General features: G+C 47.8%; 1 protein-coding gene across 1 annotated transcript in view; it reads left to right on the plus strand.

Annotated features, from left to right (window-relative positions):
* HCN4 (hyperpolarization activated cyclic nucleotide gated potassium channel 4) overlaps nucleotides 1-14,603 on the plus strand; it is a 153,026-nt gene that overhangs the window by 105,658 nt on the left and 32,765 nt on the right. The window lies entirely within an intron of this gene.

Consider the following 14,603-nt stretch of genomic DNA (forward strand, 5'->3'; position numbering starts at 1 on the left):
CAGCTCCTTAGAAGTTGGGCATCCCTGAAGTACAATATGGGGGGTGGGGGGGTCTTCAGAGAAGCCTAAGAGTTGGGTTCCTTGTAGGCCCACGCTGCAGTGTGTATTGAATATGGCTTTGGTGACACAACTGTGGGTTCCTCTGTACTGCACTCCTGATTCAGGCAGGGACCGGCTACTGGATCTGACAAGGTGTTCTGATCAGGCAGGGAGATGCACATCATGACAAATGAGCTACTTAAAAGAGGTTTTAAGTAGGGATGCCCAGTGGCATTTTGTGGGCATCTTTAATGCACCATCCTGGCAGGGGGTACTGGGGTGAGCCCTTGTATGATCAGGGCAAGTGCCACATTTCCTCTTCACTGTGTTATGCAAATTGGATTGGCCCATAAGAGACATGGGGTGAAATCCTGGTATCCGTGGAGGAAATGGCTATTGACTTAAGCTGGGCAAAGCCATGGTCCAATGTGCATCCAATTTCAGACTTAGGTCTGTGTGTTAATGGTAACACCCTCCCCGCCCCCCCCCGCCATAGGGGACAACAGGTTTCTGTGGCTTGTAGTCAGTTAATAAAGCAGATGTAAGGAAGTGAACAACTTGTAATTCAGCCTGTTAGCACCTCCTTGTCACAGTCCAGCAATGGGATTGTCTGACACATTATCCTTGTCTGAACAGGGACTGATTAACAACTTGGGGAGGCAGCAAGCGCTGCTCATGGATTGGGTTTGGACCCTGTGTAATGGGAGCTGCACACAGGGTGAAAGAACACTCCTGGTGTTATCAGCCAGTATCTGGGGTGTTTATAACAGCAGGAAATACGGGGTCTCAGTCTAGTCTGACATCTGTTTGTATCTGTACCACGGAGGTAACTCTACTGAAGTCAGCAGGGTGAGGGCAGAGCACACCCTGAGTGATCTAAATAGTCCACCCTGTGATCCCCAGATCTTCAAAGCCCATCTGATATAGTACACAACTAGGGACAGGACTGAGCTGCCTGAATGTGACCCAAGTCTGATCCTGGGTTTGGAAGGGTTCAGTGTTGTTTTGCAGATTGGGGATCATATCTAGGGACAGCTCTCAATCACTTCCACAGCTGAGAGCAGATGGATTTGGGATATAGGCTTAGCCCTGTCATTAATAAGAAATCAAAATAGTATTGATATGGTCTCCTGGGTGTTGCTGGGGAAAAGTCAAACCAAACAGACACAAAGGCCCTGCCCCTGCAAACGCTTACACACCTGCTTAAATATACACATGTGAGTGGTTCAGGTTGAAGTCAGTGGGACTGTGTATATCTGTGTACATAGTTTAGCAGGTTTAGCAGGTACATACATATCAGTAGGATCATGTCTAATTGTGAGAGTTGGCATTAATTTCAGGCCCAACCAGACTTCAAGAATGGAGGAGAAAAGAGCAGAATAAGCCCTGACACTGACATTAAAGACACTTTTGACACGGCCTTCTGCAAAGTGATACCAGCTTGGTTGCCAGCTTGAAGGATTTTATGTGTTATATTATACAACTTTTTTCCCTTACAATCCTCTCACCAGAAATCACATAATTACAAATTAATGGGTTTTTCATTTTATTTTTTAAGTGAGGTTAGGCTCTCTTGGTTGTAGAGAAAATCCTGATGGGCTAAACCCTAACGCTGCAAAACCCACGAGGCAAATAAAAATAACTCTATAAAAATACTCTGTGATTTTAAAGATTATTCCATGATTTTGTATGTGGAGGGATGGGGGGTGGGATCCCACCTCATGGCTTTGGGATACACAAGCTGACCATGCAGCCCCTGCTCTTGCATCCTAGGCAGTACAACAAAGACGAAATGTTCAGTCAAGACGCTCCAGTTGGTGACTCAAGCTCCCCCCCGACAGAGTGTAAAATCTCCTTACAGAGCCATGCTTCTGGGTGCCATGACTGCTTATCAGGGTTTTGAATCCAGCTTCAGAGAATACCTGTCCTAGAAAATATCCAAAATATCCTCAGGGCACTGTACTGGTGCACTCACTTTTGTTGTCCCTTCATTTTTATTTATTTATTTATTTATTTTTGCTGTACCAGATCCTCCTCCTCCTCCTCTTTGAACCATTGCAACTCTATTGACTATCCTGGAGCCCATCCTGATCTGCACCAAAACCAGAATCAGGCCCACAATCCTTGCAGCACTTTTCTAGAAGTGCATGAGCAAAAATGTTCTAAACAGGAAAAACAATATAAACCTTTGACGGAAACTGTGGGGGAGAGCCCTAACATATTCTGGCTTATTGTAAGAAGCCTTCATTATAATGTGTGTGTGTTAATTAAATGAACTGAGAGGGGAAATCAAAGTTTCTTTGAAGATCCAAAGGGTGATCTCTGCAGATTAAATGAGAGCTTAGAGGGTGAGGAAGGCCAGAAGTGGGAGAGAAACAGTTCATTTAACATCACTCTTTCTTTTGTGGTTCAGAGGCAGCACAGGGAAATGTGTCCAGGCCTCCTGAGTAGGTGATTTTACAGCTGTCCCACAGGGTCATGATGAAGAGTGAAGGTGTAAGCTAATCTAAAAAGTGCCTGGAAGTTTAGGGCTTGAGTGAGTTGTGTGCGATGCTTTGGGTGTGGGTGAGGCTGGGTGAAAGAACTGGTGAAGGTAACCATCACTTGGAGAAAATTATTCCAAATTACATGGCTTATTTCTAGCACTTGAGCATCTTCTTTAAGGATCTGCTGGGAAAAGCAGACTTAAGGACAATGAATGAAGGCTCAGTGTGCCTGATTGTCTTCAGAGAGATTTAAATAATCCCTAAATGAGCCTTTTGGGTTGAACTTGGGATAACTGCACATTCCACTGAGCATCAGGCACATTCAGGAGAAGGAGACGGGTGGAAGAATCGAGCCGAGGCAAGTACAAGAGACAGGCAGCAAATTGGACTGGGCAAAATCAGACCCAAGCCCAGGCCCCACTCATGATTCAGACTGCGCTCCAGAGAAACTGTGTTTGCATCTGTGCACGCCTGTGTGCATGTGTGTATGTCGCTTTATGAGATCCTCTCAGCCTTTCCTACCCAATCTTCAAGCAATGAATTCTCATTTTTCCAGTTGTCTTCATTTTTGTGGGTTCAGTCTCAGACCAGAAATGGAGACACTGAAATGCTACAGGAAACACCCAGGCAGGTGACTATTACAGCCCAGCTGATGGCAGGAAACATCAGGGATCTCAAGATCTCAAGGGCAGATTAACAGGCCGTAGTTTAAATAAGGATCTGTATTTGGAGATGCAAAAAGGGGTCTCTGAGCCTTTTTCATTAGTAGAACTCTAAGTGAGATGGTTCTGCAGATCTTAAATGCCATATTAGATCTGGCTAGAAAAGTTTATTCAGGAATTGGTGCTGACCTGGCAGAGAAGCTGGGGGTCCTTGAGCCATATGGATTGAGTAAAGAGGGTCTGCTTGGCTTGATGGTTTTGGAGATGCAGAATAGAGGAAGATCTAGTATGCACAGGCTTATAGAGGTCGCGTTCTGGGAAACTTTTGCTTAGGCACTGATGCCACTGAGATTATGCCAACAGAAAAAAACAGTTCAGTATAGTTAGCAGAGTTTATCGCTGAAGCAAACAAGATGCCTCTGATGCTTCCTTCAAATTGGGCCTGTTGTACTGTTTGCTCCACCTTAGTTACACTGCTGGTATGCAAGTGATATGAGTGTTCAGAGATGACAATAAAAAGCAAGACCCTCAACCATCATCCATGCTGCAGCTCAGCCTCTCTCCACTGCTGCCTTCACACCTGCTGCTGTGAGGCTGGGACCAGCTTTGCCCTTTCTACATTTAGCTTCTCCATTGGTTTCAACAGAAGATGAGGCTGTTTTTCGTGTAAGAGCATATTGCTACGAGGACAGGTTGTACTCCTGGGGAGAGCCGGGAAAAAGCCTCTCCAATTCAGTGTTTATCTTTGCTGAGGCTGCAGTGGGTATTGGATAATAGCATTGCAAGAGCTTGGGTCTTTCTACGCAGTGTGATGGCAGTCAGTACCTAGCATCAGAGCAGCTGGTTCAGTGGTGCTGAACCAAATCTCCCAAGAGGGTGCTCCAAGGAACAGGGGTAGGCAGAGGCCAAAGATTTGGAAACCTGGGTTAGGAACTGGGTTATTGGTGGATCATTCATTACATTCAACCCTTAGGGTGATCTCAAACATGCACTATGAGTCAGAGAAGCCATTACTAAGGGCATGGGCTTGATATCCTGAACACACTTACCCTATAGCAGCAGAAATGTATGATTTGCATGGTGCTGATACAAGGCTCTGAGAGGTCCCAAAGACTTTCAGCCCTCTCATCTGATGACCGACTTGTTTTTTCTTTTGTTTTGTTTTTATCCCAGTTTAAATTCCAGTATGATTTTACTACATTACCTACGCTTTTCAGCAGGCATGGCAACCTGCGGGAGGCATGCCTCAAGTGACATGGGCAGCCTCTGAGTATGGCATCCAGCGCATCAGTGAGGGAACAGGCAGCATAGGAGCAGATAGGGAAGGGAGCATAAAGGAGCAGCACATGTCAAGGAAAAGACACCAGTGTGGCATACAAGGAGGGTGCAGGGCTAATTTGCAGTAGGCCTGCCAAAAAGGTTGGCTCCCACTGCTTTATAGTACCTGCATGCAGCCTAGAACCCAAATTTCCAATAGTATAAAGCAGTAGCCTTTGCCTCTATTTTACCACCTTGTATCTTATGAACTACTAGTGTCTGTCTTGACCAGGGTGGGGAAAACAAGAGGGCAATCAGAATGACAGACTTGATGCCCTGAATGCTCATTACCTGCCAGAACAAAACCCAGTAGAGATAGTTTCAGGACCAGTAATGGTTCCCAAATCTGGGTTTGGAGCTTGATTCCTGCAATGCTTTTAATTTCCTCTTCAGCCCTGGCTGGATATCAGGATGTGACAGGTGCAGTGAGAACTAACTGTATCATGCAGTCCTGCAGTCCTGTTAACTGGAAGGACCAGTTGGTCATTTATACCCCAGGAGCTTCACACACTGGTAGGATCCAGTCAGGCTGTCCTTGTACGTTAGTGAATTAGTCTGTATGCCTGTTTCCCTGCCTTCTGGCTCATATTTTCTTCAGCCAATTTATACCAGAAGGATTTTGGTAGATCCTAATTTACAAGAGCAGCACACAAAGGCCTCTAGACCTTTGCTTCACTTCCCTAAGGCTGAACCTTTTTCATGGCTCTGGTCCCTTCACCTGGCACCTGACTGTATAGGTCTCCAATTGCTGCTCAATGTGTGAAGCTCTGCATGTGGAGAGGCTTAGGCAGAGCTGATCTTTGGAGTCAGCCGTAGTCCTCGAACCTCCTTAGGAACCTAGAAATAACAGCTCAACACAGCAGAAGGGGAATGGGGCCTCTGCTACCTACTTGCTCTGCGCTACCTTCTCTAGTCTTTATCCAAACCATGTGGAAACACTGCAAAGGCAGGGACAGTGCAAGGGCAGAGCACTGGAGTCTGTTACCTTGCAGGACCCCATCTACCTAACTACAGGAGTAGCCTATTGGCCCAGGAGGTGGTTACCTGCCCTCTAATTGGGCTGGTGGAGCATTTTCTAAGGAGTGCAAGTGACTCTCTGGGTGGGACTGGGTAAGGACCCAAGAAGGCAGCTCAGAACAAGCATATAGCAAAGTCCTGATGAGCCTCTGACTTGTTACACTTCTACTCCTAGATGTGGAGCAATGAGATCCTAGTTCTGTCACCGTGTGTGTTGCTTGGCAGAGTAGTATGGTCTTACTGCTCGTCATGTTCTAATTAGAACACGTTGGAGCAGACTCAATTAATCGATTCTGCTCCGCATTCTAATTAGAATGCTCCAGCATCCTCTCGCCGTCGTGGGCATTAAGCTGCCTCCACCCCCCCATTTCAAAATGGCCACAGGGGCACTTTTTCTAAACTGCATCAAATGAGCTTTAGATAAACCACCTTGTGACCATTTTGAAATGCACAGGGGCTAATACATGTGACAGTGAGCCATTTTAATTAGAGCCGCTGTCTAGGAACTGCTCTAATTAAAACACCCCCCACCCCATAGCACACGTATAGGTAGCCCTAGTGTGGGATGGATAGGGATGAATGAGAACCCTTCATATCCCTCCCACAGGGAGCTGCCCACTCCCATTAACGTCATACAGGTGACTGTAGCTGTCCTAATGTCCCTTTCCCACCATTCCCCATCCTCTGCACCCTGGAAAAGAGTCCAAGGTAAGGAAGTACAGGCTGGATGAGTGGACTGTGAGGTAGATAGAAAACTGGCTGAAGTATTGGGCTCAGAGAGTACTAATCAATGGCTTGATGTCTAGTTGGTAGCTGGTATCAAGTGGAGTACCCCAGGGGTTGGTCTTGGGGCCAGTTTTGTTCAATATCTTCATCAAAGACATGGAAGATGACATAAAGTGCACCCTCCTCAGGTTTGCAGATGACACCAAGCTGAGCAGAGTACTAGATGCACTGAAGAGTAGGGCTAGGATTCAGAGTGACCTAGACATATTGGAGGATTGGGCCAAAAGGAACCTCATGAAGTTTCATAGATTTCATAGACATTAGGGCTGGAAGGGACCTCAGAAGATTATCAAGTCCACCCCCCCACCCAAAGGGCAAAAGTCAGCTGGGGTCATAGGATCCCAGCAAGATAAGCATCCAATTTACTCTTGAAGGTGTTCAGAGTAGGTGCTTGAACCACCTCCGCTGGCAGACTGTTCCAGACCTTGGGGGCTCGGACAGTAAAGAAATTCTTCCTTATGTCCAGCCTGAAACAGTCCTGTAGTAGTTTATGACCGTTTGACCTCGTCATCCCTTGGGGCACTCTGGTGAACAATCGTTCCCCCAGATCCTGGTGGTCATCCCGATAAACTTACAGGTGGCCATCAGGTCACCCCTGAGCCTGCACTTTTCCAGGCTAAAGAGCCCCATGGCTCTCAGCCTGTCATCGTAAGGTCTGTTTCCCTGACCTCTGATCATGCGTGTGGCTCTTCTCTGCACTCTTTCAAGCTTCTCCACATCCTTTTTGAATCGTGGAGCCCAAAAGCGGACGCAGTACTCCAGCTGCGGCCTCACCAAGGCCGAGTACAGGGGGAGAAGGACATCCTGGGATTTGCTTGAGAAGCATCTATGGATGCAAACCAGCGTTTTGGTCACTTTACTAGCCACAGCATCCCATTGCAGGCTCATGTTCATCTTGTGGTCAGTGATGACCCCCAAGTCTCTTTCTTCCGTAGTCCTAGCCAGCGTAGCACTGCCGAGCCTATAAGGATGCTGCAGGTTTTTCTTCCCAAGGTGGAGAACCTTGCATTTTTCAGTGTTAAACACCATCAGGTTCTTGTCTGCCCATTTGCTGAGCCTGTCCAGGTCAGCCTGGATCACCTGCCTGTCTTCTGGCGTAGATGTTTTGACCCAAAGTTGGTGTCATCGGCAAACTTGGGCAGTCCGCTTCTGACTCCAATGTCCATGTCATTAATGAAGATGTTGAACAATATGGGTCCAAGGACAGAGCCTTGAGGGACCCCACTGGTTACAGGACACCACGATGAGTGACTGCCATCAATTACAACCCTCTGGGTCTGACCAGGGAGCCAATTTCCCAGCCAGCAGATCATGGTGGACCCAAGGCTACAATTGGCCAGTTTCACCAAGAGGTGATCATGGGATACCAGATTAAAAGCTTTTTTGAAGTCAAGATACAGGACATCAATCTCTTCTCCCTTGTCCAGGTGATAGGTCACCTGGTCGTAGAAGGAAATGAGATTGGTCAAGCAAGACCTACCCACAACAAACCCGTACTGGCTTTCCCTTAGGATGTTGGCGTTGGCCAGTCCATTAAGGATGGCCTCTTTCATAAACTTTTCTAAGATCTTCCCCAGGAAAGAAGTCAGGCTGATGGGCCTATAGTTAGCCAGATCCACTTTCCTCCCTTTCTGGAAGATAGGCACCACATTGGCCTTCTCCCAGTCTTCGGGCACTACACCAGAGCACCAGGAGTTTTTAAAGATCCGTGTTAGGGGCTCGGCTATGACGCTCGCCAGCTCCTTGAGTACCCTGGGGTGTAGGTTGTCAGGGCCTGCTGACTTGAAGGTATCCAGCCTCTCAAGGTGTTCCTTCACGAGGTCAGCATCAATGGACGGCAGGGGATCTCCCCCACCCGGACCTCCCTGTCCCGTAGCAGGCATGGGCGTCCCATGGGACTGATGAAAGACCGATGCAAAGTACCATTTAATAGGTTGGCTTTTTCCTGGGCATCAGTTGTCAGTTGCCCCATCTGGTTCAGCAGGGGTCCAATGTTGCCCTTGCTTTTCCTCCGGCTCCCCACATATCTGAAAAAGGACTTTTTATTGTCCTTGATGCTCAAAGGTAGTTGGAGTTCAGTTGCAGCCTTGGCTTTCCTGGTTTGCTCCCTGCAGGACCGGACCAGTGTGGAATAATCCTCCTTGGAGGTGAATCCCATCCTCCATCCTTTGTAGGCCTTTCTTTTTAGCCTCAGGTCTGCTAGGTCTCTGGAGAGCCAGGGGGGCTGCTGTGCCCTCTTGCTGCCTTTTCTCCAAGATGGAATAGACTTAGCTTGTGCATTGAGGATCGCTCCCTTGAGGAGCAACCACTCTTCTTGAACTCCCCTCTCCCTGGGGTCGTGGTCCCGTAGGGCCTGACTGACAAGCCTCCTGAGCTTGTCATAGTCGGCTTTCCTGAAGTCAAGGACTTCTGTATTGCTGACTGACTTGCCAGCTTTACGGCGGATGGTGAAGGTGATCAGCTCGTGGTCGCTGTCACCCAGCTTCCCACTGATCACGAGGTTGCCAATTAGGTTATCCCCAGTTGCCAGTACCAGGTCGAGCAGCGCTTTGCCTCTCATTGGCCCATAGACTTCTTGAGCCAAGTAGAGGTCATCCACGCACGAGAGGAAGCTTTGTGACCGCTCAGATTTTACTGAGTGATCCTCCCATGAGATATCTGGGTAATTGAAGTCACCCATGACAACCATGGTCCTGGAGCATGCGGCCTCAGCCAGCTCCCAGGCAAACTCCTGGTCAAGCTCAGGACTTTGGGTGGGAGGTCTGTAGTAGACTCCCACCATTGTGTCCCCTGTGCTGTGTTCCCCATGGATTTTAACCCAGAGGGTCTCTAGCTGTCCACCCTGGTCGCCAACACCAGCTTGCAGGGACATGTAGCTTTCCTTAACATAGAGAGCTACACCCCCGCCCCTTTTATCTACACAATCCCTCATGTACAGGTTCAACAAGGACAAGTGCAAAGTTTGGAGGGATCAATCCCATGTACCAGTACAGTCTGGGGGCTGACTGGATGGGCAGCAGCTCTGCAGAGAAAGACCTGGGGGTTACAGTGGACAATACATTGAATATGACCCAACAGTGTGCCCTGGTTGCCAAGAAGGCTAATGTCATACTGGGCTGCATTGGTAGGAGTGTAGACAATAGGTCAAGGGAAGTGATTATTCCCCTCTATTCAGCACTGGTAAGGCCACATCTGGAGCACTGTGTTCAGTTTTGAGCCCCCCCAATATAGAAAGGATGTGGACAAATTGGAGAGAGTCCATTAGAGGGCAACAAAATGGTGAGGGGGCTGAGGCACATGACTTATGAGGAAAGACTGAGGGAACTGGGCTTATTTAGTCTAGAAGACTGAGAGGGGATTTAATAGCAGTGTTCAACTACCTGAAGGGGTGTTCAAAAGTGGATGGAGCTGGACTGTTCTCAGTGGTGACAGATGACAGAACAAGGAGCAATGGGCTCAAGCTGCAGGAAGGGAAGTTGAGGTTAGATATGAGGAAAATCGTTCTCACTAGGAAGGTAGTAAAACACTGGAGCAGGTTACCCAGAGAGGTGGTGGAAGCTCCATCCTTGGAGGTTTTCAAAACCTGACTAGACGAAGCCTTGGCTGGGATGATCTTACTGGGGATGGTCCTGCTTTGAGCAGGGGGCTGGACTAGATGTGACCTCCTGAGGTCCCTCCCAACCCTCATCTTCTATGATTCTGTCAAATAACCAAAATGCCACCTGATACCCACGGGGTAGACAGAGCACACAGGAGTCCTACTGAACAAGAAAGACAGGCCTAGGCTCACAACTTTCCTGGTTTAGCTTGGGGCCCATGACACTAGATTGAGACAAACAGTTTTGCTGAAACCAGAAGGTGTTCACCCCAAAATCATTTTATGAATATTGTGTCCTTTTGAAGTAACAGTGTTCACAATGCTATGGTATTAGAGGAAATACGGGCTTATTTAAGGCACTGGACTAGGAGTGATGTTTGATCCTGGAGGATTTGGTGTGACTAGAGACTTGGAAAAGTATCAATTAATCAGCACAGCTCTACTAGGGGAACTTGCAGAGGATCCCATATCCTGCCACAGATTCCTCCGTGTCCTTGGGCTGGTTGCTTAATCTCAGCATCTGGGTTCCACATTGGCAAAACAAGGATATTTTAGTAACATTGTCCCTTTTTCCTGGCCCTTAGTCTCATTTGTTGGGATTGTAAATTCTTCAGGGAAGGGACTCATTCTCACAGGGTTTGTACAGCACCTAGCGCATTCCTCCCCTGTTTCAAATCTTAGTTGGTGTCTCTAGGCACTATAATTAATAATAATAATAATAATGGGAATGTTCATGACTGCTTCACCACCAGACTCCTTGCGGGAAGGTGATGACCTGTTTGACTTTGATCATTATATAGCAGTCATGAATATTTACAACCTGCTCCTCTGCTGTCATCTACAGACAAAAGGCTCGGGAAATGCCGAGCACCCCCCATTGTTCCCTCAGCCACCTTGGCTATATAAGATGATTCCTTCCCCTTTTTGGGGTAGATTAAGCCATAACCTTCACACAGACTGCACTTAGAGCTGAGTGGCATTGGTATTTTCAGAGAAGTGTATATAATGAGCAGTAACCTGGTAATTAGGGCCTTCAGAGCAAGTGGCGTTAAAGGGGCATTCACACACACGTGCAGTCTCTCCCCATGGCCTGGGTGTTCATTTCTCTGGTTCATTACACAACCACATCCTTGAGGCAGCGTCATTTCTTCATTGTTTCTGTTCAGCACCAAGTGCTGCCCAGTTTCCATTAAGAAGTGCTTTTGTATCCCCCACATGAGGTGACACTATACAAATGCAAATCAGCAGGCAAAAGTATGGCCAAATTAGACATGCGGGAGTCTGCAATGCCCTAGGGTGGCAAAGAGAGGCCAGTGCAGTGTTGGGCTCTGCCAGCCACACCACACAAGTGGTGAAACTGAGCATGGGTCCCTACTTGGGGCACAGGAGAGAGGGGGCCGTGATGTGAAAGGAGTGTAGGGAAAAAGGATTTTGCATTTTGTCCAGATAGCATATCTGAAGGCTAACTATGTCTGTCTATCTGGGATAGTAAGCACTTCAGGACAGGGACTGTATTCTATTCCATTTGTCAAGTGCCAAGTTCAGGGGTCCTATTCTCAGTTGGAGCTGTTATGGCCTAATGGAATAGAAATAAATACCTGTATTTCCTTGCTTATAATGAGCACTTTTTTTTTTCCAAAAATCAGCTGCTGGAAATATGGGGTGTGCATCATAAGCAAGGAACTATGGTAATAGCCTTTCTGCACCTGTAAGCTTCTGCTGGGGGGAAAGGAAAGTGCTCCATGGAGGGTGTACAGTGAGCAGACTGAGGTCCCTAGCTGCTGCTACTCAGCTACTTACTGGTATTTTCAAGGAAAGGTCTTTTTTCATCATTATGCCTTTCAGAACCAAGGTGTGTCTTATTCGGGAGCAGGTAGTATGTAGTATGCAAGAGAATATGGTAACAGTAGCCAGAAATCATGAGTTCTCCTGGACCAGACCTTTAGCTGGAGTGACTCAACAGCGCTGTTCCCCTGATTGCAGTGGAGCAATGCCTGAGCACCCAGCACCTCGCCAAATGGATTCCTTACCTTGGCTGGGGTCTACTGATGCTACTCTAACAGACATTTGTATCTGTATGAGTAAAGAGCCTAGGAGCCCTGCTCGAGGACCAGACCTCCACTTCATGTGGTGCTGTATAAACCTGGAATAAGAAAATGGTTTCTGCCCTGGAAAGGTGACCATCCAACTATAAGACAAGAACCACAGAATGATACAGACAGATGAGGGAGCAGATGGGATCAGGGAGACAGCATTGATGGGTGTAATTGGGGTATTGGATTGACTTGTGGTGTTTAGACTGGACACAACACAGTTCAGGGTGTAATAGAGCAGTCCTGGTAGGAGGGATGTGGGCCAGCTGACCTTGCCCATCTGTGAATGCAATGAGCCGGGTGCAGATAAAAATGTGTGTAGGGGTATTGCGAGGAGAAAGTGAATGCGCTCACTAGCCTTCTGCCTCTACAGAGCTGGGCTCCTGCTTTATGTCTGTTTCTGAATAATGAAGTTTAGTCTCTAATTTGAATTCTGAATCCAACACTAAAGTCACAGCAGTTAGCAACCTCTGAGGTACATTTGTAGAGGGGCTGCTAGACTGCAAATGCAGCGGTTGTTGCCAAGTGGGGTGTGCTGAGTTTTGTGTGAGAAGCCTGCTTGAGGTCCACTACTAGGTGCCTGGTGCTCACAGGCTGACAGAATTGCTAGTCTGTTCTCATGAAGGTTGTAATAGGAGAAGTATGGCAGGAGGTTTGTCATGTCACTGCTGAGCTGAAGCGGCAAAGCCACTGGGATGGGACCCTAGAGGGAAGGGGCTCCAAGTTGGGACTGAAGTGTGTTGGCAGAGCTGTGTGTGTTCAGGACCACAGTGGTGAGGGGATGCAGCAGATCAGAAGAACGGCGCCTTGGCAGAGATACAGAGGAGGCTTTCAGAGTCTCTCGGCTGTGGTTTTCATCCCTTGCTTTCTCGAGTGCTGGTAACTGCCAAAACTCAGCGTTATTATATCAAAGTTTAGTCTAGCCCAAAATCTAGGAGCTCAAAGCTTCAGACAGACGCCAAGCACTCTACATGAGTGCTGCTACAACTCCGACAACCTCTGCTTCAGTCGACCATGCAGTTGTCTGCCAGGAGATGACCTGGACAGAGGGCACCGTCCAATGTGACCCCAGGTGACCAACACGACCTTTCCTGCTCACTGCTGGTGGTGATCTCTCCATGGCAAGGTCAGAGCAGACCAGCAGGGGCCCATTTATCTGAAGGCAGCAGAAGCTTGCCATGCTGTTCCTGTGCTTAAATTACGTGCATGCAGGTTGGACCAGGAGTTGTAACAGCGATAATCTGGAGGACACCAAGAAGCTCCATGTGCTTGAGGATGGTGCAGTAGCTCTGAGTTCCCGGTGTGCTGCATGGCTGCAAGAAACTGAATACAGTGCACTTAAAATAAAGATCCAAATTGCTACAGTCCAAATTGAGTCCCTTTGTTACTGCACAGAGCTCTGTGCTTGAAACAGAGCAGGTTTTAGTCTCCAGGGTTGTCTGTCCAGCTGGGTTTACCAGGTGATCTGCTCGTTGTTTTATTAACTCCCGCCATGTTACCTCATCACATTGCATAAACTGAACATTAAATCTGATTTACCAGCTTCCCTCCAATGGTTCCACTTACCTTTCTCTCCCCATGTGTCCAGTGAGCTATGGTTGGAATGGACCCAGCCTCTTTTTAACATTATTTTCTGACAAGCTCTTCAATTTTTATTCTCATACACTCCCAGGGATAGATCTTATACTATTGAGGAATTAGGTACCTGAGCAAGACCCTATTCCTCCCTGCTTGTATCCATGAAAGACTTGTCATAAAGGGTGGGGGTGGTTTCTTCTACTCACTTCTCTTGTGATTCAGTGTGCAGGCTAAGATGGCAGTGTGTTACAAAAGTAGATGCATTAATGGATTTTCAGGGACTCAAGAAAGGTGGAATAGGATCATAACGAGGGGGCCAACTAGGAAGAATAGAATCTGCCCCTCCTTCCCCTCATGTCTGAGGGTGTCAGCCAGATAAGAGTAAGGCAAGGCAAGGAGTGAGTCCTGATGTTGGTTGTACCCTTACCAGAAATACCAGTGAACAGTTTAGCCCTTAAAACACTGAGCAGGTGTTGGGGTTTGATCAGGTTGCATAGGGTCATCCAGTCTGTGGATTGGAGAGAGTTTCTAGCTGCAAGAATACACATCAGAGATCATACTGGAAGTCTGCCCGGCCTCCTCTGGACATGTACTACTGGCACTGCCCTACCCAGCCGGCAGTGTAGGATCTGCAGCTGGGAATCAAACAAGGTATGGCAGCACATGTCTGAGAGGTCAGATTGGGCCAGGAGCATATTGCAAGACGAGGTGGAAGCCTGCAGAAGTGAGGTGAGGTGGGTTTGAGGCACAGCAAATAGCTGGGCACAAGGTGGTTCTCTACTGGTCAGGGAGGTCAAGGATGATGGCATAAGAATTGCCCATGCTGGTCAAAGAGTAAACTGTGTGGCAATCATTTGGGGAGCACAAAAATGGCCTCTGAGTTCCTCCTGCTCCCTAAGAGTTTGGCTTCTCTGCTCTCTTGTGCCCAGATCTGCCAGGGTGAGTCCAAATCAGTGTAAAGGAGGGAAGCCTCAGCTGGATTTGCTCCTACATGGGCAGGATGCTGTAGCCAGAATGACTGGCGGTG

The sequence above is a fragment of the Crocodylus siamensis genome, chromosome 15 (assembly GCF_052110815.1).
Source record: "Crocodylus siamensis isolate JL-2025a chromosome 15, ASM5211081v1, whole genome shotgun sequence".
NCBI lineage: Eukaryota > Metazoa > Chordata > Crocodylia > Crocodylidae > Crocodylus > Crocodylus siamensis.